Genomic DNA, 25,053 nt, shown 5'->3' on the forward strand with positions numbered 1-25,053 from the left:
TGTTGGGGATCATCAGTGAGGTGAAGCTGATGCCTCTCTAAGCACAGTGAGAGGGAGACCACGTCTGGTTGCCCCCAGGAGACCTAGGGTTACCAATCCCAGGTTCCTTAACAAATAGTTTTACAAAGGTAGCGGGCGCCCCTCTCTCGCAAGAACAGACATGATAACCTGTTCAGTGGTTATTTAACCACTTGAGAGTTCGCAGCCACTGCTTTTACTCACTGTGCCTTTCACAGATGGGAAATATCCATTTGCATATCAGTCTTTGTCCTGCCCAGGGGCAGTCCAGCACCGAAATACAATGGCAATTCCAATCTGAACGAGAGTACCACCAGCAACCCCATACACGTGTTTCACCCTTGTTGGGGATCATCAGTGAGGTGAAGCTGATGCCTCTCTAAGCACAGTGAGAGGGAGACCACGTCTGGTTGCCCCCAGGAGACCTAGGGTTACCAATCCCAGGTTCCTTAACAAATAGTTTTACAAAGGTAGCGGGCGCCCCTCTCTCGCAAGAACAGACATGATAACCTGTTCAGTGGTTATTTAACCACTTGTGCTTAGAGAGGCATCAGCTTCACCTCACTGATGATCCCCAACAAGGGTGAAACACGTGTATGGGGTTGCTGGTGGTACTCTCGTTCAGGTTGGAATTGCCATTGCATTTCGGTGCTGGACTGCCCCTGGGCAGGACAAAGACTGATATGCAAATGGATATTTCCCATCTGTGAAAGGCACAGTGAGTAAAAGCAGTGGCTGCGAACTCTCAAGTGGTTAATAACCACTGAACAGGTTATCAGGCCTTGTTCTGTCGAGAGAGGGGCGCCCGCTACCTTTGCAAACTAAATTTCAAGGAACCTGGGATTGGTAACCCTAGGTCTCCTGGGGGCAACCAGACGTGGTCTCCCTCTCACTGTGCTTAGAGAGGCATCAGCTTCACCTCACTGATGATCCCCAACAAGGGTGAAACACGTGTATGGGGTTGCTGGTGGTATTCTCGTTCAGGTTGGAATTGCCATTGCATTTCGGTGCTGGACTGCCCCTGGGCAGGACAAAGACTGATATGCAAATGGATATTTCCCATCTGTGAAAGGCACAGTGAGTAAAAGCAGTGGCTGCGAACTCTCAAGTGGTTAATAACCACTGAACAGGTTATCAGGCCTTGTTCTGTCGAGAGAGGGGCGCCCGCTACCTTTGCAAACTAAATTTCAAGGAACCTGGGATTGGTAACCCTAGGTCTCCTGGGGGCAACCAGACGTGGTCTCCCTCTCACTGTGCTTAGAGAGTCATCAGCTTCACCTCACTGATGATCCCCAACAAGGGTGAAACACGTGTATGGGGTTGCTGGTGGTACTCTCGTTCAGGTTGGAATTGCCATTGCATTTCGGTGCTGGACTGCCCCTGGGCAGGACAAAGACTGATATGCAAATGGATATTTCCCATCTGTGAAAGGCACAGTGAGTAAAAGCAGTGGCTGCGAACTCTCAAGTGGTTAATAACCACTGAACAGGTTATCAGGCCTTGTTCTGTCGAGAGAGGGGCGCCCGCTACCTTTGCAAACTAAATTTCAAGGAACCTGGGATTGGTAACCCTAGGTCTCCTGGGGGCAACCAGACGTGGTCTCCCTCTCACTGTGCTTAGAGAGGCATCAGCTTCACCTCACTGATGATCCCCAACAAGGGTGAAACACGTGTATGGGGTTGCTGGTGGTACTCTCGTTCAGGTTGGAATTGCCATTGCATTTCGGTGCTGGACTGCCCCTGGGCAGGACAAAGACTGATATGCAAATGGATATTTCCCATCTGTGAAAGGCACAGTGAGTAAAAGCAGTGGCTGCAAACTCTCAAGTGGTTAATAACCACTGAACAGGTTATCAGGCCTTGTTCTGTCGAGAGAGGGGCGCCCGCTACCTTTGCAAACTAAATTTCAAGGAACCTGGGATTGGTAACCCTAGGTCTCCTGGGGGCAACCAGACGTGGTCTCCCTCTCACTGTGCTTAGAGAGGCATCAGCTTTACCTCACTGATGATCCCCAACAAGGGTGAAACACGTGTATGGGGTTGCTGGTGGTACTCTCGTTCAGGTTGGAATTGCCATTGCATTTCGGTGATGGACTGCCCCTGGGCAGGACAAAGACTGATATGCAAATGGATATTTCCCATCTGTGAAAGGCACAGTGAGTAAAAGCAGTGGCTGCGAACTCTCAAGTGGTTAATAACCACTGAACAGGTTATCAGGCCTTGTTCTGTCGAGAGAGGGGCGCCCGCTACCTTTGCAAACTAAATTTCAAGGAACCTGGGATTGGTAACCCTAGGTCTCCTGGGGGCAACCAGACGTGGTCTCCCTCTCACTGTGCTTAGAGAGGCATCAGCTTCACCTCACTGATGATCCCCAACAAGGGTGAAACACGTGTATGGGGTTGCTGGTGGTACTCTCGTTCAGGTTGGAATTGCCATTGCATTTCGGTGCTGGACTGCCCCTGGGCAGGACAAAGACTGATATGCAAATGGATATTTCCCATCTGTGAAAGGCACAGTGAGTAAAAGCAGTGGCTGCGAACTCTCAAGTGGTTAATAACCACTGAACAGGTTATCAGGCCTTGTTCTGTCGAGAGAGGGGCGCCCGCTACCTTTGCAAACTAAATTTCAAGGAACCTGGGATTGGTAACCCTAGGTCTCCTGGGGGCAACCAGACGTGGTCTCCCTCTCACTGTGCTTAGAGAGGCATCAGCTTCACCTCACTGATGATCCGCAACAAGGGTGAAACACGTGTATGGGGTTGCTGGTGGTACTCTCGTTCAGGTTGGAATTGCCATTGCATTTCGGTGCTGGACTGCCCCTGGGCAGGACAAAGACTGATATGCAAATGGATATTTCCCATCTGTGAAAGGCACAGTGAGTAAAAGCAGTGGCTGCGAACTCTCAAGTGGTTAATAACCACTGAACAGGTTATCAGGCCTTGTTCTGTCGAGAGAGGGGCGCCCGCTACCTTTGCAAACTAAATTTCAAGGAACCTGGGATTGGTAACCCTAGGTCTCCTGGGGGCAACCAGACGTGGTCTCCCTCTCACTGTGCTTAGAGAGGCATCAGCTTCACCTCACTGATGATCCCCAACAAGGGTGAAACACGTGTATGGGGTTGCTGGTGGTACTCTCGTTCAGGTTGGAATTGCCATTGCATTTCGGTGCTGGACTGCCCCTGGAGGACAAAGACTGATATGCAAATGGATATTTCCCATCTGTGAAAGGCACAGTGAGTAAAAGCAGTGGCTGCGAACTCTCAAGTGGTTAATAACCACTGAACAGGTTATCAGGCCTTGTTCTGTCGAGAGAGGGGCGCCCGCTACCTTTGCAAACTAACTTTCTTTGATTACTAGTGTAGTGTTTGTGTCTCAACAGCTCGAGCGCACACGGGGCGGGTCTAACAGCAATCAACAAGAAGACGCGGATAAAGAATTGGAAAAGGAAAGACTGTGTAAAATTGCTGAAGGTGACCACGTACTACTTCGCAATTTCAACAGGAAGTGGAATAGTCCACGATTCACTGGCCCCCATCTGGTAGAGGAGGTATCAACGAGAGCAGTAAAGCTACAGGACAAGCGTGCCTGGAACCACCTACACGATGTAAAGATCTACAAACTCCAGGCCCGCCCCAGCGCCACCGACAGGTCCATTGGGAGAACAACAACAACATCACCAACGGAGGAAGAGAGTTCTACCACAGCTAACGGCCCAAGTGTTCCCATACCCTGTCACTCCCCAGATTCCCCAGAGACAATAACTGAAGAAGAAAGGGGTGATCCCCATACTGCCCACCCCATGGTCACACGCTCAAAGAGTAAAGATACTTCCGCCAGTTGAGCCCCAAACCCCCTGCCATTGACCCCTACCCCCACTGCAGTAATAACTGAACTAAAGGACATTGTCTTGCACACGTACACATGTAAACACGTGAATGCTCTCTTTTCTTTTCTCTCGCACATGCAGGAACTGCGTATTATTGTACTGCTAAGAAAATAGATAACTAACAAATTCACTGCCCAGGAGTAGATGGTACCCTCAGACGATAACTACCCAGAAGAATTGTCACACCAATTTGTATATGAAATAAAAAGGCCAACGTACCTGAAAAGGAGAAGGGTACGTGTCTACTACACAGCATTCCTCTTGGCCATAGAATATTCAATGCCCCACCTCCACCCATACTTGCCTGTCCTAAGAGATAGATCGCTTAGATTAGCTTGGGAACAGCTCTTCGCCTGGGCACTGAATGACTATTTGATAGGGAGAGCTTAAAAAAAAAACAACAACTAACATTTAATAACCAGCATATTGAGAATTTTCAGCGGGCAACTTTAACGTTGCAAGAATACGCTGCCGGACTGCAGCAAGGTAAGAGCAAAATGCCGGTGAGATTAGCATTTGTAATAAAAATAATAGGGATTTTGATGATCACCGGGTTCTTGGCTGCCTCTGTATGGCAGTACAGCTATGCTATAAACCTTATTGCTGTACCCAAACCTAATACACCCCCATCCCCAGCTGCAACAGGTGTTACGTCAGGTGATACTAGTAAAATTGCACACAAGCAAAATAGAGTTCAACGCAGCACATACTCAGATAATAAAGGTATTGACAATTATATACAAGATTCAGCACACGTCTCAAACAACATATGGTACCAACACATGACCCGCATTGGTAAGCAGACAACAGAAGACAGCTGCTACGTTTGCTCATTAATACCATACGCCATGAGCGCTTCTCGAACATTCGTTGCCACAGAAATAGATGAAAAGACAGCACGATGCATAATATACTTGGCACTGTTCCAAACGAAAGGAAGATTTCAAGGGACAGTGGTGCATATGGTGTGGAAAACACGAGACTCATACCCATACGAAAACAACTTCCTCAAGACTTATTTGAGTTACCACAAGAAGAGTCTACATGCTGAAGCATTCAGATACATAACAAGTGGTCCTGCAAAAGGGGAAACAAAGAAAGTAACACTGCAGTATTTACCATGTGATTGGTACGCCACTGAAGTTCCTGGTAAACCAGGATGTTGGGAGAGGCCACTGGTGACGATAACGGGGAAGGTGTACCTGGACAACAAATGGGAGATAGGAGTGATTGGCAGCAACATGGTAACAAAAGAAACTATTTCAACTATCGATGCACACAACCACAGATGTTGGACGACTTGGATCAAGTACGTACCCATGCTCACGTGGATAGAGACGGATGAAGACCCAATAACAATACTGCCGCTGACTGCGCCTAAGGTATGCTACCAACATAAAGGAGAGGTGGACGTAGGATACAACACCAACTGTGCAAGTGTGATGGAGTTACCTGAGGGGGGAGCAGGAACAGCAGTGATAATGGACCATTACTGGGCCTGTGGAGAAAAGGCATACCACACACTGCCCCCTCTGTGGAATGGTGTATGCACAATGGTGCACATCAATGTACCATCACTAGTGGTACCCCAGAAGCATGTGAATGTGGCGAACTTTCCCAAAATGGATGAAGGGGACAAGAGAAAGAAGAGATCTGCACCACCTCAGGAGGGGCCAGGGAACAGGAACAACAGCAATGATACTGTCCTAAATAGAAGGAAAAGACAAGGAGAACCTCTGACAGGAAATTACCTATGGGGAAGGTCGGAAACAGCACTCACTTCAATTCCGCCAGAACACAGACTATTCAGCAGAGCAGCAATGTTCTTCTCCTCAATAATCCATCTGGGACTGCAGGCTTACGCAAACGCAAAATGGCTCCAGATAACTAGATGGGAACTAATGATGACCATCAATTCTACAGTAAATGGATTCAACGCAATAAAAGAGGAGCTGCGAGCTATAAGGATGGTAGCACTTCAGAACAGATATGTATTGGACCTCCTCACAGCCATGGAAGGAGGAGTTTGCGCAAAGATAGGACAATCATGCTGCACGTTCATACCTGCCAACGATGCTGACAATGGTACACTGACAGAAGCAGTTTCACAATTGGCCCAGATGCACTCCAAAATGATGGATGAAAGTAAAGGTGTGAAAAAGGATGAGAGCTGGTTTTCACTATTATGGTCATGGATGCCATCTTGGCTGTCAGATGGACTGAAAATTATAGTTGGTTGTACTATTTTGGCTGGAGCTACACTGATCATAATAAGATTTTGGAAGGCCCGGAAGGCACGCACCACAGACGAGTTGCTTGAAATGGTCGGTATGCACCCCTTGATGCCAGCAGATGACGGCCAACACACAGGCACAATCATACAAGAGAGAGAGAAGTTGCGCAACCAGATCATCACCAACCACCTGGACCCACCATCTGTGAAGATCGAGAACCCAAGAAACCCCAGGAGCTACATAGGGAAATGGGTATACTGTACTCCTGGAGGAACCTGTGAATATATGTATTGGTCATTTGAAGATCATGTTAACCACTATGGACATTTAGCAGGAATAACTAAGATATGGAGAGTAAGAGGAGATAACGAAAAGGATATGTTTGTGGTCGAAAAGTCGACCAGAGGGGGGACTGAAGTGGGAGAATGGAAGACCAGGCTCCCGTCCTTCCCCTCTCGCGCTTGGCCTAAAGGGTCACGGCCCAGGCACCCGCCACGAGAAGAGTTTGCCCATCTACCAGACGACCAAATACCCTGGTACAGGAACATACGGATGTGTCCATCTGCCTGCCCAGCAGCCCGCCCTGGCCATGCCGACACCTGCGGCACGGATCAACTAGACTAAAACCTACACGTCGTTAGAGATGCCATGACGACCTAGCCAACGGTCAGCACACCTGTGCAAATATACACACTGGACACTCCCGCACCAATCTACACGAAGAATATACTCAGTGCTATGACGTAGGCGACAGACATACTCACGGACGTGCATTTTTATTATTTTCCACATAGGCTCTCAAAATGCAGAAACGCAAGACGCATCATGAACCCATCTAAAAGCTTGCTTACGCTTCTCCTAAAACCAGGTGCCATAATGAGAAATATAATGGAGACACGATACTGGTCATAAGACAATATGATACTATAACCTAAAGCGCCTGTGCACCAAACGGTTCCACCTATACACCAGGCCTAAGTAGGCCGCAAGCAAGAGCTTCCATGGAAGTTAAAAGAACAAGAGTCAGGTTGCTGATCCTGCAGAATGAGCCCGGCGAAAGCAAACAGCCAAGGTCGCAATGTTGCAAACCCACATTCCGAAAGCAGACCATCAAGGGCACGATGTTGCAACCTCGCACGCCGCACACAAACGTTAAAGTCACACCTGCAAATTAAACCAGGCACACAGTGGAAAAACAATATTAATTGTGCAGAATTCTGCCTCAAACACGGTCCCACCTCACGTGACCAAGCCGAACCTGACAGGATGCCAAGACCAGAAAAGGCGTCTGGATCCCTCGTTACAAGACACAGGCAGATACAATTAAAAGGCTCAATGAACATCTGCGACAGTGGGAGTAGTCGGCCTTCCAGCCTATGAATAAGTCCTCACATTGTCTACACGTACTCATAGTGAAACATTGTTGCAAATGACAGGTACACCGAGAGCTGGGAACAGCGATGGTCCCAGACTGGGAAGCTCGCGGGCGCACCAATCAGAACATGGGGCTCTCATCACTGACGCCATTAACATTAACCAATCATCAGGGGTCTTCATGTAACAATTCTCATGTATCTAATTGTAGGGACAACCCAGATATATCACCTGACTACCCCTTGTCCACTAACATTGTTCTCTATACGTATGCTATACTAACCCTACCACTCGAGCAACCAATTAAGAGTGGCGATAGGTTTTTTGCTAACTTTCCAAGGTGACGCAAGTAGCGCGTCATACTACGGTAAAAAGGGCCTGCGAGCCCCACGATTGTGTGTGTGTCAGGACGGACGCGTACGATCCTTGACCCATCCCTGCCGTTTTTGTCTAATAAACAGCAGAGTCACCTGGCTTCTTGCGTGTGTCTCATACTCTATCTCTTTTGGGATATACAGGAGGAGTTGGGGCCTCCCTGCCCGGAGGTCTGCGGACGGCCCGGCCGACCCCGGCAGAATTTCCCCCCCGACAGAACAAAAGGCCGGGGGGGTATAAGTAAGCCTGTAAAAGGAGAGGCGGCACAAACCAGGTAAGAGCTCACCTCTCTCGGGTAGGCTCTTAGTGCCTGGATAAGGCGAAGCAAAAACGTTTGCTCTTGCGGGCTCACGCATTTTCTACCTCTCTGATTTCATGCTAAACGCAGTGGCTACGAGTCTCCCAAAGGTGCCGGAAAAGGAACGACCCAGAAGTACCAGCTGCGAACAAACAAAGCACCTTCGCCGGGGTCAAACGAGAAGCGTGGCTGACAGAATTCAGACGAGAAGGATGGCGGAAGGAATAGCAAAAAGGGCCCAAGAATTCTCAGAATGGGCGAGGAAGGCAGAGAAGGAATATGGGGCACAATGGTTGCTGGAGATAATGCAGAAAGAAGAAAGGGCGAAGGCAACGTCACCTCTGCCATTCATAGAGCCCAGCAGCAGCGAAGGAGAAGACGAGGTACCGCAAGGACAGAAGAGAGGGAGAGCGGAGTCGAAGAGATCGGAGGAACAGACAGAGGCACCGACCAAGAGAAAAAAAAAAAAGATGAAAACAAAGGTACTGTGAATAATAAGGTGGGGAATAAAATCGTAAAAATGTTTAAAAAATTGCGTCACGGTTTCGGGTAAGTCGCCCAGAACCAATGGCAAGAAGAACAGAAGGGGGAAGGGATCCAGGGAGGAGCAGCAGGGGAGTTCCTCAACGGAAGCAAGCAGTGATGACGAAGAAAGGGATCATCTAAGGGCTTGGGTAAAATGGAGAGGAGTGGTGAGCAGGGAAAAACAGAGAGGGGCAGGGGGGCAGGGGTAGAACCCAGGAAAGCCCTGGTCCCGGCACCACAAGGGGCACCAGTAGTCCCAGTGCCGCAAGGGGCACCAATAATCCCGGCACCACAAGGTGCACCGGCAGGGCCAAATGTAGTGGCAGGGGACACACCACCGGGGGCAGCACTGACAGTGGCGGCGGCAGAAAATGGGGGGCCACTCATGACGAAATATGGCAGGCCAACCATGCGTAAAGATGCACAGGGCAGGTCAATAAAAGCAATGGCTTTGTACATAAATGACAAAGTTAAGGGAAAAAATATGGAGGAAGGAATTGATCGATATCTTTACATTGTTAGATTGTCAAAAGAGGGGGATGAATGTGGCCCTAGAGGGCATGAAGGAGGACGAGAAAAGTTTACTAAAAAAGGGCCAGTAGTAAGGAAGTTTGACAACTGGATGTCGGCCTTCACCATAATGTCTACAATTATATTACAAACATTCCCGGAAGACGGGGTAGCATTAGTTGCGTATCAACAGAGGGTGCTGAAGGTACACGCAACGTTTGGAGGTGATGCATGGCTGGTATATGATCACAAATTCAGAAAGGAAATGGACTGCTTTCCGGATATGGGTTGGGACGAAGAAAACTTTAATCTCTACATATTTAATGTGCTAAAGGAGAAATGGGATTCCAACGAGCGGAGCACAGGGGGACAGCAGAGAAGGCAGTATTGGCAGAATGATTACAAAGCGGATTATAGATACAATAGCAGAAGGTACGAATCCAGCTATGATAGAAATAGAGACCAGAGTTTTCAGAGCAGAAATTATGGGTCACAGAGAGGGTGGCAGACCAGCCTGCCCCCGAACTGGGGCGGGAAGGAGGCGACGCCGGTAAAAATCGAGAAGATGGAAAGGTAGCTCCAGAAATACCCAGACCAAGAAACGGCAGACCAGATCAGACAAGGCTTTAGAGAAGGTTGTAACATCCCGTTTACCGGGCAGGGAGCTCAAGACATTCCTAGGAATCTAAAGTCGGCAACCGAAAACAGAGATATAATGACCAGTAAGATCAGGAAAGAGGTAGAACTGGGTAGAGTACAGGGCCCCTTTACGGCCTTACCATTCGAAGAATTTATATGCTCCCCATTAGGGCTGGTGCTGAAAAAAAGACAAAGGGGAATACAGGCTGATACACCACCTATCCTACCCCCGGGTGCCTCAGTGAACGACGGCATCGCCCAGAGCGATGCAACAGTATCATATTCAGACTTTGAGGAGGCAGTAGAACTGGTCAGGAAAGCGGGAAAAGGGGCATGGATGGCGGAAGCAGACATTAAATCGGCATTCCGTCTGTTGCCAGTCAACAGCAGATCGCAAAGATGGTTATGTATTCAGTGGGAGGGGGACTACTTCCTCGACAAATGCCTCCCGATGGGGGGCGCCATCTCATGCGCATATTTTGAGAGGGTTCGTTCATTTTTTGCAATGGGCAGTAACAGAAGAGATGAGGGAGTGCATGATGGTACATTACCTGGACGATTTTTTATTCGTTGGGCCCAAAGGTTCAGAGCTATGCAGGGCAACCCTGGAAATTCATGGAAATAACAAGCGAGTGGGGTTTTCCTCTAGCAGAGGAGAAAACGATGGGCCCAACGCAGATTATCCAATTTCTAGGAATAGAAATCGACTCAAACAAAGGAAGGTGTCGGATCCCGGAGGACAAGGTGACGGATCTGCTGAAGGAACTACAAGGAAAAAACAAAGCGACAGTGAGAGAATTGCAAGCGCTGGCAGGAAAGCTGAACTTTGCAGGAAGAGTCATACCACAGGGAAGGGTTTTCCAGAGAAGTATTGAGCTGAAAACGAGAGGTGCTACAAAGGGGCACCACAGAGTCAGGCTAGGGGGAGGAAGCAAGAGAGATCTGGAAGTGTGGGCAGAATTTCTGAAACACTTCAATGGGTCGGTGATATGGCGCTCACCGGTGAACGAAGAAGGTAAAAGGGTGTTGTTCACCGATGCAGCAGGAGGCCTTGGGTTTGGCGCAATACTGGGGAAACAATGGTGTGCAGGCAAGTGGCCAAAAACATGGCAGGTGGCGGAATGGACAAAAAACATAACGCTGCTGGAGCTCTTCCCGATATGGGTCGCGTGATGCGCATGGGGGAAGAGCTAGGAAACAAGGAGTTGGCAGTATGGTCAGATAACATGGCGGTGGTGCACGTGTTAAACAAAGGAAGTGCGTCATGCATGATAGCGTTGGAATTAATGAGGGCAATCACACTGGAAAGCCTAAAAATGAATACATGCATAAAGGCGAGGCATATCGCTGTGGAAGCAAATGTGGTGGCTGATGCAATCTCTCGCTTTCAGTGGGAGAAATTCAGGGAGCTGAGACCGGACGCCGACAAGGAAAGAACGCCCATGCCGCGGAAGGCATGGGTCCCGTTGGAGGCACTAGAAAGGAAAGCACGGTTGGCCACAAGGTTGACTCAAAAGAAATGGGAGAAGAACGGAGAAAAGAAAGGGTCATCGACAAGCTGACCAGGAACGCCCTAACGTACAAAACAGGTAAGCAGTACGAAAAGCATGTGAAAGATGTGTTGGTGGAAACAGGTGGAAAAGAGGTGGAAAAAAGGTGTGAATTTCTCAAAGGGGCATTGGCCAAAGGAAAAAAGAAAAGTGGTAGCCATGGACGCTGCCTGCATGTCTCAGAGGGGCTGAGAATTGGGAATTGGGCAGTGCTTGATCCTCCGAGCCCAGCAGGTTTTTGTATATTTTACTCGGTGTGCAAGCCACTTTTCGTGATCCTTTGAACTAAGGGTACGCTTTTTAGAAAACAAAGGAACTAGTGGTAGGATAGCTCAGGGGCCACGTGCTCTCCTTGGAAGCAAGACGACAGGGAGCAACACAGGTTCAATCCCCGGGTCCGCGCTTAAAAACCTCTTGGTATTAAGCGCGTTATAAATAACCTATCATATCATAAATCCGTCAGACCGAAAATGCGCACAGAGACGATGCACTCCGAATCTGCGCGAAGTATGCGGCTCGTCCCTCATGGCCTCATCCACTCAGGCCTGATACCACCGACCTTGGCACTGGCCCCTGAAGTCTTCCAGAAGGGCCCCAAGCCTTTGAATCACTCCTTGCTCATAAAGCAGCTCCAGGACTTCTCCTGGGCACTCCAGGAGGAAGCGCCTTGAGGAGCCTGCTCCGTGCCTCGTGACACCTACTCGCCTAGGGCAATACCGACTCGCATGCCTACTGCTGCTCTAGGTCAGCAAGACGCGGGTGAGAATCCTCAAGGGAGGGCCCCATACATACCACGAGGAATCAGACCAGCTCATTTCCTAGGAAGCCTCTGTCGCTGCCGGGGGTGGGGGATTAGAAAGATTAGGGGTAAGTACTATCTTTGTATGGAGTGGGACAAAGAGCATAATTTCGGGAATGGCTCCAACTCCAGGCCTTGAGGTCCGGATCGGGTTTGCAGGATATCCTGCATTCATATTTATGAGATACATTTGCATACAACGATTCTGAATGTATGCAAATATTTCTCCATGAATATTAATGAGGGATATCCTGAAAACCCGGCAGGATCCCGGCCCTCGAGGCCTGGAGTTGACAACCTGGGCTAGAGTCAAGCAGACCACCTTCCAGAGTAATCGGCTGTAATGACAGCTGGTCATGTAGCTCAGTAAGTGCTTGCACCAGACATCTGTGTTCATCCAGCTGTGGCAGGTTTGAATCTTTGCAGCTCTGTCTTCGTTCTTCGTCCTTCTGTGGTTAATGAGCGCCACTAAATTGGGCAGTAGTAACTCCCATTGGCACAGTGCCCCTGTGTTTTTATATGCTGGGTTTTATATAGTGCCAACCTTGCTGTGAATCAACGAGGCACTGTCCAATGAACAGATACAGTGAAAGGGTGCAATAACATACAGCGACTTAGAAGAGTGGGCGAGGGGGAGAGAGAAGGTGCCAGGCAGGGGATGCAGGTGACTGGCAGAAGGAAGCGGGTATAGAGTGCCATGTAAAACATGATGGTCTATCTACATAGTCAAATGAAGGCTCCCTGTGTATTAAAAGGGAAAAGCAAAGTGTCGTAGAGATTTGCTTTGGGATTTTCACAAACAGAAGATGAGTCCATGGTTTTTTAGTGTGTCTGACCCAGCAGTAAATAAACGATGTTTTTTTAAATTTGTTTTTTATTTTGCATGTAGTTTACATAAGAAACCTTGCACGAAAAATTACAGAAAAACCATTAAAATATAAAAACCATCAAATCACAGCAATAATACAAAATACAAGAGTGCAAACATCCAGCTACACACATCCATTACTAAAATACCTTGAGGTAGAAGCATTAGCGGGGTTACTCCTAAAGTTAGCGTGGCACTAAATCATGAAAATACTGCATTAAAAATTCAATCAAGTTTGTGGCAAGTACACATTGACACTGTCAGATTGTTAGCGAGGGCTTTGCAGCCCGCCCACATCGTTGTGTGGGCAGACCGCCGTTGCGGTCTTAGTTTCCCGTACAAGGGGAAGTGACGTTGGGCTAGGGAGGGGGCAGGGTTATGCGGGGGGCAGTTCCTGTAAGACGGGTGATTAAAGAAGTTGCACTGTACCCCGGCTCCCGTGTGACTGTGTTCACGGCGGTTTGAGGGATCCGAGTAAAACCCTACATTTGGCGACGAGGGGTACATCGTACCCACTCGCACCCACTGGAGGCCCGCAGGCGAGCGGGTGCAGCGCGTCGGCGCACCTCCGCCCGAAGGCCAGGGGTGCCACGGAGGTCCGCGGTCGAGAGGCGTGGCGCGTCGGCACACCTCACGGACACAGGGACTTGCCAGATAGGCCGCAGGCACGGAGTGCCGAAAGGGGAGGAGGCCTCCCCCACAAACACCGCGTGGAAGAGGCCGCATTTGCGATCTGCGAGGCGAACACGGGCCCGTGGGCAGGTTGCCGTTGGTCCCGCCTCCCCCCTCACATCAACCCGCGATCGCCGGGAGGCCCCAAGTCGTGCCAAGGACCCAGTGGACAGTGCCAAAGACACGCAATAGCCCGTGAAGAGGCTGCACACCACCTACACGTGCAGCGGGCTACTGCACAGCACGGCAGAAGGCTGCACAGGTGTGCCTGGCGTCCACCACCGTTACAGCGGACATGTCGGACCCAGCGAGCCCCGTAGCCTCCTCGTCGGACGGATCTGGAGCAGTGGCTAATGGCCCTCAACAGGCACCAACGTCAGGTACCGCCGCTCACAACTTACCATTACCGGGCCCCTTTGATGTCAGAGACACATCCAACCTAGGACCCAGATGGGTCATATGGCTCAGGGATTTCAAATTTTACACGGGGGCAATCGGTTTGACCGACGACGCGATGCTGAAAAACAACCTATTCATGACAGTAGGCCCCGCTGTCAGGGACATCGCAGGCGAACTGATGAACGTAGACACAGTCACCTATAGAGAACTACATGGGAAGCTATCAGAATACTTCACGCCCCATACAAACATTGACTACGAGCGCCATGTCTTTCATACTACAAGACAGGAGAAAGGAGAGTCCCTTGATAACTTTGTGATGCGCCTACGCATCAAACTAAAATACTGTGAATTCCATAGGTACTCAAATGACGAGGCGCTAAGATCCCAAGTCATAGCCGGCTGCATCTCGCAGCCGTTCAGGAAGCAGCTGCTCCAAAAACAAAGGTCCCTCGAGGAAATCCTTGCACTTGCCAGGATGGAAGCCGCAGTTGAGTCGCAGCTCGACAGCCTAGGCAAGGTTACCATTCAACACCCGACGCCGAATGCAGATGCCATTAACAGTCTGCATACCGCGCCCTCACCAGGAGGGAAAGGAACAGACGCCACGTGCTACAGATGCGGGTTCGAGTATCCGCATGTGGGTGATTGCCCAGCAGTAGGACAAAAGTGCGCCGCCTGTGGCGGAATGGACCACTACAGAGCTGTCTGCAAAAATCCGCCGGGACAGAGACCCAGCAGACCGAGACAACAGGAGAGAAGGAGAAGCTCGCGACACAGCCCACCAGCAGGCAGAGGAGAAGAAGACCAGCCGGGACCCCAGAGAGAAGAAAAACCTCAAAGAAGCTCCTACGCCAGAGACGACAGAAGGCCATCGGACGGATCGAGGCGATCGCAAAGAAGACGGTTCGTCCGGTACATTGAGATGAGATCCCCTTCAGGCAGCGAATCCCGGTCATCAGAGGACGATCAACGGAAAAAAGGGTACGTGTGGGCACTCAACAACGCCACAGCCACCCAACACAGTCCGACGCTCCTGTTACAAGTCAACAACACACCGTTGGAATTCCTCATAGACACGGGGGCGACAGTTAATATAATAAGTGAACAGGTGTACAACTCACTCACCAACCCCCCAAAGATCCGAAAGGCGTCAGTGGACATATACCCCTATGGAGTCACAACCCCGCTACCATGCAAAGGAACAATATCAGCATGGTGCGTGCACAAATCGCATGCGACAAAGATCACGCTACACATCCTGAAGACGGAAGCCAACAGCGGGTGCACCCTCAGCTTTAAGACAGCCGTCGAGATGGGCCTGGTGCACATCCTGTACCATCTTATGGCTCATAAATATTTCGCCAGACCGGACGCAATTGAGCAGACATTCCCCAACCTGTTCAGAGGCCTAGGAAAACTAAAACATCGAAAGGTACAGCTGCACATAAACCCGAGGATACCGCCCGTCGCCCAGCATTACAGGGGCATTCCGATAAATATACAACACCAGGTCGAAGAGGAGCTGGACAAGCTAATCAAGCTCAACGTCATTGAACCGGTCTCAGGGCCCACTCCATGGGTGTCCCCCATCATTCCCGTCCCCAAGAAGTCACCCGACAGGTCGATACGCCTGTGTGTCGACATGAGGAGAGCCAATGTGGCCATTGAGAGGGAAAGGCACCAGGCGCCCAGGATCACCGACATGATACACCTACTCCACGGGGCACAGGTTTTCTCGAAATTGGACCTCACGAAAGGCTATCATCAAATTGAAATTGCTCCCGAATCCAGGTACATCACGACATTTGTCACACACCTGGGCCTGTTCCAGTATAAAAGGCTTAGCTTCGGGATATCCTCCGCAGCCGAAATCTTCCAGGAGGAAATACACAGAGTCATCAGACATGTGCCCAACTGCCTGAATTACTCGGATGACGTCCTCGTATTTGGAAAGACCAAAGAAGAGCACGACACAGCTCTCCACAGAGTGTGCGCTGCACTGCAAGAGGCCGGACTAACGCTCAACAAGGCCAAATGCAAGTTCGGGAAAGGCTCTCTACGATTCTTCGGCCACATATTCTCTGACAAAGGGATGCGACCAGACCCGGAGAAAGTGGCGGCACTCAACTCAGCCGCACCCCCTACGAACACGACGAAGCTTCGCTCCTTCCTGGGACTGGCCAGCTATTGCTCCAGATACTTAAAGGACTACGCAACCATAAGTAACCCGTTGCGCCTCTTGACGTGCAAGGATCAGCCCTACACATGGTCCACAGACTGTCAAAAGGCGTTTGAGGCGATACGAGATGCCATTTCAAAGGCAGAGGACATGGCGTACTATGATTCCAAAAGGCACACCGAGGTAATAGTGGACGCCAGCCCAGTCGGTCTGGGCGCCATATTAACACAAATTGACCCACTGGAACCCGCAAAAATATACGTGGTTGCATACGCCAGCAGGAGCCTAACCCCGACAGAACAAGCCTATTCCCAGGCTGAAAAGGAGAGCCTAGCGGTGGTATGGGCATGCGAGTACTTTCACCTGTTTGTGTATGGCAAGGAGTTCACCATCATCACAGACCCCAGGCACTGATTACAATCTACGGAGACCCCAAGTCAAGGATGCCGCCCAGAATAGCCAGATGGGGCCTACGACTGCAGGACTACAAGTTCATCATCAAGCACCGGCCTGGGAAAGAAGATAATCCAGCGGACTATCTGTCGCGCCACCCGACTGGCCCTGCCTACCCCCAACCATCCATCGCCGATGAATATCTCAATTATGTGGTGCATCACCTACAGCAGCTACCAGTGGGGTGGGCGGACATCATTGCACACTCAGAACAAGACCCAGCTCTACAAATTGTATGACACTGCATACAGGAAGACAGAAGGGCGCACATGCATCAACAGGCACAGCAAGAATCGGAAGAGATCCAAGAGGACATCAAACTAATAGACCATGTCCGGGACGAGCTCTCCATTGTCGATGATCACGTAATACTAAAAGGGTGCAAAGTACTCCTCCCGAAGTCACTGCGCAACAGAACAATCCAGGTAGCACACGAAAGCCACCGAGGAGTGGTCGCCACCAAGAGACTACTAAGGGAAAAAGTGTGGTTCCCCAAACTGGACATGATGGTGGAGGAAATCATAGGACAATGCACGACGTGTGCACAGGTAGCACCGCCTCCGCACCCAAACCCACTCCACATGTCGCCACTACCGAAAGACGTATGGGAAGAACTGGCGGTGGACTTCTTTGGACCCCTCAGAAATGGCACCTACGTGTTAGTGCTAATAGATGAACACTCCAGATTCCCAGACGCACAAATCGTGGACAGCACGGCAGCCTCCAGTGTCATCCCGGTACTGGACCGCATGTTGTCCACATATGGAATACCCAGGATCATAAAATCCGACAATGGAGCGCCGTTCATGAGCACAGACTTCGAGAACTTCGCGAAGTACATGGGCTTCCACCATCGGAAGATCACTCCGAGATGGCCACAGGCCAACGGGATGGTCGAGAGGTTCATGGCCAACATCAAAAGAACCCTGCAAATAGCGACCATCCTCCATAAACCTTTCGAACAAGCACTCTATCAGTTCCTCAGGGACTATCGCCACACTCCCCACAGCACGACGGACATATGCCCCGCTGACTTGATGTTCCGCAGACCAGTACAGACACGATTGCCGGAAGACGCACGCGCAGCAGAGGCCACGCCCCTGGAACAAGAGGCCAGAAACAGGGACGACACAGCTGAAGCCAAAATGAAGGACACGGCTGATCACAAAAGAAAGGCACAGGAGTCAAACGTGGAACTGGGAAACCAAGTGTGGTTGCGGCAACCCAAACAACGCAAGGAGGATGCAACGTTTGCACCGGAACCGTTGACGGTCACGCACAAGAAAGGGACGATGATTACGGCCCAGAGAACCGACCAGTCCTCCGTCACTAGAAATGTGTCGTACTTCAAACCCAAGAGGTACTACATGGAGGATGCACCGGACCAAGAAGCAGACAGTGAGGATGACCAAGCTCAGGACAGCTATTACGTGGAGGAGAGCGAGATCTCAGAAGGTGAGGACATCTCATCACCCCAGGGCCTGGCCGAGCAAACGCCGGGTCACAGCGGTCGACCCCAGAGAAGCCGCTTCAAGCCTCACAGACTCATAGAAGAAATGGAGTAAGGAGGAGAGAGCCACTTGGCTGCTAAAAAGGGGGGAGATGTCAGGTTGTTAGCGAGGGCTTTGCAGCCCGCCCACATCGTTGTGTGGGCAGACCGCCGTTGCGGTCTTAGTTCCCCGTACAAGGGGAAGTGACGTTGGGCTAGGGAGGGGGCGGGGTTATGCGGGGGGCAGTTCCTGTAAGACGGGTGATTAAAGAAGTTGCACTGTACCCCGGCTCCCGTGTGACTGTGTTCACGGCGGTTTGAGGGATCCGAGTAAAACCCTACAGACACAAATACAAGATGCTCCTGCAGTGAAGGAAACGCAAGCGGGGAGCATACTTAATGCGGCATGTATACAGTGCTTCCTATGCATGGCTTGAAATTTCGAAGCACTGTAAATACCCAGTGCTATTGTCACGTATACACAGTGGCATGGATTCAGCACTTGGGTTCGGCTCACCCACTCTAGTTCTGTGGCAACCCAGTGCTCGTGCCATGCCTTGTCTCTGCTTATTCAAAGGACAGGTGATTGGGTAAAATCGACATATAACGTCACAGCCCATTAGTGCTCCATGGGCAAGGGTATCTATATGTACTTTTAGACCAAAGTGGCTCTGCAGATGCGTTGGACTTATACTCCAAAGACAGTCCCATGAAGACCCAGCATAGTCTGTGGTTAGGGATCATGGGAGTTGTAGTCCAGAACCTCTGGAGGGCCACATAATGAGTAACCATGGACCAATGCATCAGAAGCAGCCTAGATTTCCACTGTGGAGAGAGGTGACAAACACTAATCCCACTACTTGTGAACACTGTTATGACACTGGTTATAGCCTATTCACTCTATGGCCCTCATTATAACTTTTGCCAGTTCGGAAACAACGGTGCCGGTAAGCTTACCGGCATAGTTGTATCCGGACTGCAAAAGTACAAGTCTGTGGGCGGGTGCCTTTTCGCCTGCCAGGTCTGCCCGCAGACTGTCATGGAAGCACCGGCAGCGTTGTTAACGGTGCCGGTGCTTCCGTGGTCCCCATTCCCATTGAGTCCAAATGGGAATGGGATTTACAAAAAACGCTGCCTGACTTACCAGACCGCTGGGGCTGTAATGCACTGGTGTTTCCTGCAAGTCAGGCAGTGGTAATTAAATGCCTCAATTCCCACATCTGGAAAAATTGGGAGTGCTTCAAAACAGGTTAAACGTTGGCAGTAAGCGCTGTACGAAGGAACTGGGTTTGCCTTGGAAAAGTGTCAGGTAAATAAATTGCACACTGAGCACCAAACCAACTGCACTATGAGTGTCACTGTGCCTTTATATTCTTTTGTCTATATCTGTTTCGTTACTTTAATTTCCAGTGGAGTGCAGACTTTAACAAGCCCATCAGGACCTGTAGCCTAGCCTATATTTACAGATTACGTACAGGCCGGCCTGACAGCTCTATTCGATGGTCTGATGTTTCCATCATTACGGCAAGTTGTTGGACACAAGGGGGCCCATGTGCAAACTGATTGCAGATGCTTTGCAAAACAACTTTGTAGAATGAATAACAATACTGCCCTACCTCCACCACCAGTACTGTGTTACTGTACAAAATGCTAAGCCCAATGCCGGCACGCTCCCTTTGCAAAGCGCGCCACTGCTCTCGAGCTAGGGTCACTCTTTAAGCTATTAAATAAAAGAAAAATCTTCTGTCACCTAGTGTTAACAACACTAGTTAACAAGTGAAAAGAAGTATTGATCACTGAGGCAGCTTGCAGAGCTGGTGAAACCCACTTTCCTTATTAAGGTTTACTGTTAAGGAAAAGGGACACGTTTTGACTGGTCAGATCAACAGACCCATGGCACCTGAACCCCACTGAAAGTCTGAGTTGCCTAGCGGTGAATCCTAGTACCCTGGCCCGGGATTGTTCAGAGTCACAACCTTCCTTGACTCCTTCAAGCTGGCATCAGTAAAGGTTTGCTGTAGAATGTCTGGAAACGAATCTTTCTCTCTCTCGCTCTCTCTTTCTCTCTGTCTGAATGTGTATGGAAAATGTCTTGTGTGTAAAACTTGGGTATCTTAAATGGGTTTATAAGCCTACACACCGTTTCCCAGGACAATCAAACCCTTCCAGGTTCTAACTGCCCTGCTACCTAGAGCAGCAGGGCCCTCACCACAGTGCTCCCATTGAATACTATGGGAGACGATGCAAACTGTGACGGTCAGCCGTGGGTCTCACTAAGTATGACTCGAAAATAACCTCTGGGCTTTCTTTAAATATGTTGTTAAAACGACAGGTTTCCCCAGGGCAGCCAGTCCTTGACAGGTTGCAGTGTGGACTGCCCCCTACAGCAGCACGGGCAATGATGCAATCCCTCTGCAATGCCTGGGATTCAACCTGGAGAATGAACACCTCACGTGCCCTCCTGCTAACACCAGGCAATGCATTTCAGTGGAGGTGCACAGGAAACCGCTTTGCATCTTCTGATGTACGGCGAACTGGGCACACTGGGAGTCTCATATTTCAGTATTATTGGAGGGTGGAAATCCAGCCATTCTGTGCCTGTATGTAACTCCATGGAGTATGCACTGTTTCATATGTGACCTTTTCAGTGACCTACTGTCCCGGTCAATTACTTCACGCCAAAATCAGTCGCTCATGGCTCATGATTTGCTTTTTTAATTCTTCATGCACCCCGCCATTTTGGACTCGGGAACCCCACAACCGTGTTAACGGCAAAATGGATTCCAGACCTGGGCAGACTGTGCTGAAGACCGCTTGTCCTGTGGATGTGACAGTCTCTCCATGGACTGCTTCTGGTGGCTTGGTCTATACCCACTTTTCCGGCACAATCATGCTGCGGCCCTGTCATTGTGGTATGTTTATACATGCATAGGATTTATAAAGGGAAAACCATTGCTGGTAGACAGCAGTGCACTATAGATAGGCGACACACCCGGGGGGTTACCGAGTAGGCACGGAGAGCTGGGGCGGGGAGGGTGGGCGCTCCAGAGGGAGAGAGGAAGTGTTGGGTGGAGTGACCAGCATTCCCAGAGATGCTCTGTAAAGCGCAGGGTCTTCAGGTCCGTCCTGAAGGGCGGGGTGGAGGGGAGCAGTTGAGTCTGCTTTTGTACCTTGTTACACAGAGAGCAGTAAATGGCCACTGTCCAGTTTCTTTTTCCTTGTGCAGTTCCTAGTTTCAAGTCTGGCAAGGTTGCGACTTCTGGTGGTGCACTGGCCACCGGAGACAGTGAGTTTATAGGCCGAGTAGGGCAGTGTTTTGGCTTGTACATGATGCGTGCTTGTGTTTTGGGTAATACAGCATACTTTCTCCTAAATCCTGGCTCTTCCTCCTGTTCTTAGTTTGCCATTTAAGTTCCATAAGCGACAGTCATGACGGTATGGCTCTGAGAAGGCTCGGAGGTGGGTTGTAGATTGCCAGTGACCCATTGCTTGGTGGTCGCACGTCACAAAATGCGACATACCAGTGCACAGTACAGGTAGCATGTCCTCATATGTTGATAGCGACCGGCCAATGCGAACATGAGGGCAATTTCTTGACCAAACACTACTTTTGAAAACCTGGTACGGTTCAGGGAGGATCGGTCAAAGATATGTTTTGTGTAGTATGTTAGTCTGAGCGCTCCGATGCCCCTGGGCTCCTGTCCCAGCGCTCTAGAACTAAAATAAATAAATAAATCACCAAATATGATATATGGTTGACTTTTACTGCACCCTCTATCCTTTCCTAGGCACTGGTATGTTAGAAAATCTCTTGATTTCCCAAGAGATGAGCTTACATCTGCAAGCACCAACCTTAGGCTGGATGAAAGTATATTGATGGAGGCAAGTGTCAAATAAAGACATCACACAGATGCAGCTTTCAGAAGAGCTGATAATCTAGAAAAAGAAATTATAATGTTCAATTTAATAATGGGGGAGGGCGCGCAAGCAGATCCAGCGCGCGCTCTGGGAGCCCGCCGCCCTGCTTCCCGCCCTCCAATTTATAAAGCTAGGTGGTGGAGCACAGCGACGCAGACAGGTTTCATGTTCAGAAACGTCCAGGGGCTCCCAGAGTGACCGGCTCCCTAATTCCGATTCTGACACACAAATTATTCTGACATTTGGGCAAATACGAGATGATGGCGGAATCGGAATTGAGGTAAACAACTAATTAGAGCCAATCTGCAAATTCAGACAGGCCCATACAATCTCAATTAGATTATAAAACAAACAGTGCACGTGCAGAGGCCTACAGTGCCCATAAAGGAAGTGTAAAGGAGGCAATGGAATGCAAGAAGTTTACTCCAGGATTCTCAGCTTATTTCTATGTCTATATCTCGTAAAACCTGTCTGTCTATCTGTCTACCTGTCTATCTGTCTATCTATCTGTCTATCTATCTATCTATCTCTCTGCCCACCTGGCTATCAACCTACCTATCTATCTACCTATCTATCTACCTATCTATCTACCTACCTCTATACTTACCTATCTACCACCCACCACCCTATCTATCTACCTTCCTATTTATATGGTTCTCTCTAGGTTGGACCATTGCAATAGCCTCTTTCTAAATCTACCTGCCCCTACTCTCCACCCTCTGCAACTAATCCAGAACAGTACTGCGAGACTAGTCCTCGGCCTCGAGCCCTGGGATCGTATCTCTCGAGCTCTGAATTTCCTTCATTGGCTCTCAGTGGATGCAAGGATTACATTTAAAACCCTCTGCATTGTCCACAAGGCTTTCTGGGGACTGGGTCCAAAATACCTTTAACTATCCCTGCGTAAATACCTCCCCTCTCGAGCCCTTCGCTCCTCTACTCCTAACTCCCCCTGGGTCAGTCGTTTTTCAAAGAGACAAGCTGGGGGTAGATCTCTGTCTTCAGCGGGGGCCGCCCTCTGGAACAGCCTCCCTGCCACCTTGAAACTTGAGGAAAACCATATCCAGTTCCGGAAGCACCTCAAGACCTTCTTCTTCGCCTCTGCCTTTGCCCCTCCTCTCCCCTGCTGATCTGTTTTTCTCTTTCTGCATCATGCTCCTGGCCGCCCTTTGTCCTTCGGGCCCAGGTACCTGCTCATCCTCCTGCACAGCCTCCTGCACTGCCTCCTGAGCCATCCCTTGCACTGGGGTCTGTATCTGTACCCATACAGATCCCCCACTTTTCTTCTGCACCTATTCAGATACACCCCATCTGACTAATTACGTGCTTGCGTCTGCCTGTATTTATTTATTTATTTATTTATTTAATTTACTTATTTACTGCATTTATTATTTATTCTGTCCTCTCCTTTGTGCTGCACTTTCCCCTCCTCCCCATTCCTCGCACTTTCCCCCTTTTCCCTTTTCCTTGCGCTTGCGTGTTCTTAATGTGACTGGGCTTAGTAAGATCGTTTCTGTTTCTCTCCCTTCATCCCCTCCCTTTTCTTGGTCACGCTCTGAAACACTTGTGTATTCAGCGCGATATAAATAAAATATCACATATCCTATCTATCTATCTATCTATCTATCTATCTATCTATCTATCTATCTATCTATCTATCTATCTATCTATCTATCTATCTATCTATCTATCTATCTATCTATCTCTCTGCCTACCTAGCTATCTACCTAGCTATCTACCTACCTACCTTATTAACTCTCTACCTACCTGTTTCTACACCTACCTATCAATCTGCCTACCTATCTACCTATCTATCTATCTCTCTACCTACCTATCTACCTGTAAACAAATATAGCTATATAAATATCAAAATGTATACATTAACGTGAGATGCTGTAACTGTGGGTTTATTTCTCCACTACCTGTTGACTTAGAAACCAGTCATTACAAGACCAATATTCTGCTTTCAAATGACTGAATCCAGCTGACACAGAGAGATGCAGCCACTGCTCCAACTCGATCTGACTCACAGTGGCAAGGCCACTACTCTGTCCCCTATTGACTAGTAGCAACAAGGTCACTGCTCTGTCTCCAGCTACCTCATTGAGGCAAGGCCACTACTCTGTCCCCAATTGACTAGTATCAACAAGGTCACTGCTCTATCTCCAGCTACCTCATTGAGGCAAGGCCACTACTCTGTCCCCAATTGACTAGTATCAACAAGGTCACTGCTCTATCTCCAGCTCCCTCATTGAGGCAAGGTAACTACTCTGTCCCCAATTGACTAGTAGTAACAAGGTTGGTCACTTCTGTATCTCCAGCTACCTCAGAGAGACTAGGCCACTACTCTGTCCCCACTTGACTTGTAGACACAAGGTCACTCCTATATCTCCAGCTACCTCAGAGAGGCAAGGCCACTACCCTGTCCCCAATTGACTTGTAGACACAAAGTCACTGATCTGTCTCCAGCTACCTTAGAGAGACAAGGCCACTACCCTGTCCCCAATTGACTTGTAGACACAAGGTAACTGCTCTGTCTCCAGCTGCCTCAGAGAGACAAGGCCACTACTCTGTCCCCAATTGACTTGTAGACACAAAGTCACTGCTCTGTCTCCAGCTACCTTAGAGAGACAATGCCACTACTCTGTCCCCAATTGACTAGTATAAACAAGGCCTCTACTCTGTCCCCAATTGACTAGTAGCAACAAGGTCACTGCTCTGTCTCCAGCTACCTCAATGAGGCAAGGCCACTACTCTGTCTCCAGCACCTCCGTCTTCAACAGACACAAAGAGAATAAAATACTGTGCCATCTCCACTAACAGATACAAGACCAGTACTCTCCTCTAACTCACAGCGACTAATACACT

The 25,053-nt window shown here is 49.5% G+C and overlaps 1 protein-coding gene across 1 annotated transcript in view; it reads right to left on the reverse strand.

Moving 5' to 3' along the window:
* KLHDC8B (kelch domain containing 8B) overlaps positions 1 to 25,053 on the reverse strand; it is a 1,322,551-nt gene that overhangs the window by 637,092 nt on the left and 660,406 nt on the right. The gene's annotated exons all lie outside the window — the stretch shown is intronic.

The sequence above is a fragment of the Ambystoma mexicanum genome, chromosome 2p, assembly GCF_040938575.1.
Source record: "Ambystoma mexicanum isolate Mex_15411 chromosome 2p, UKY_AmexF1_1, whole genome shotgun sequence".
Classification (NCBI taxonomy): domain Eukaryota; kingdom Metazoa; phylum Chordata; class Amphibia; order Caudata; family Ambystomatidae; genus Ambystoma; species Ambystoma mexicanum.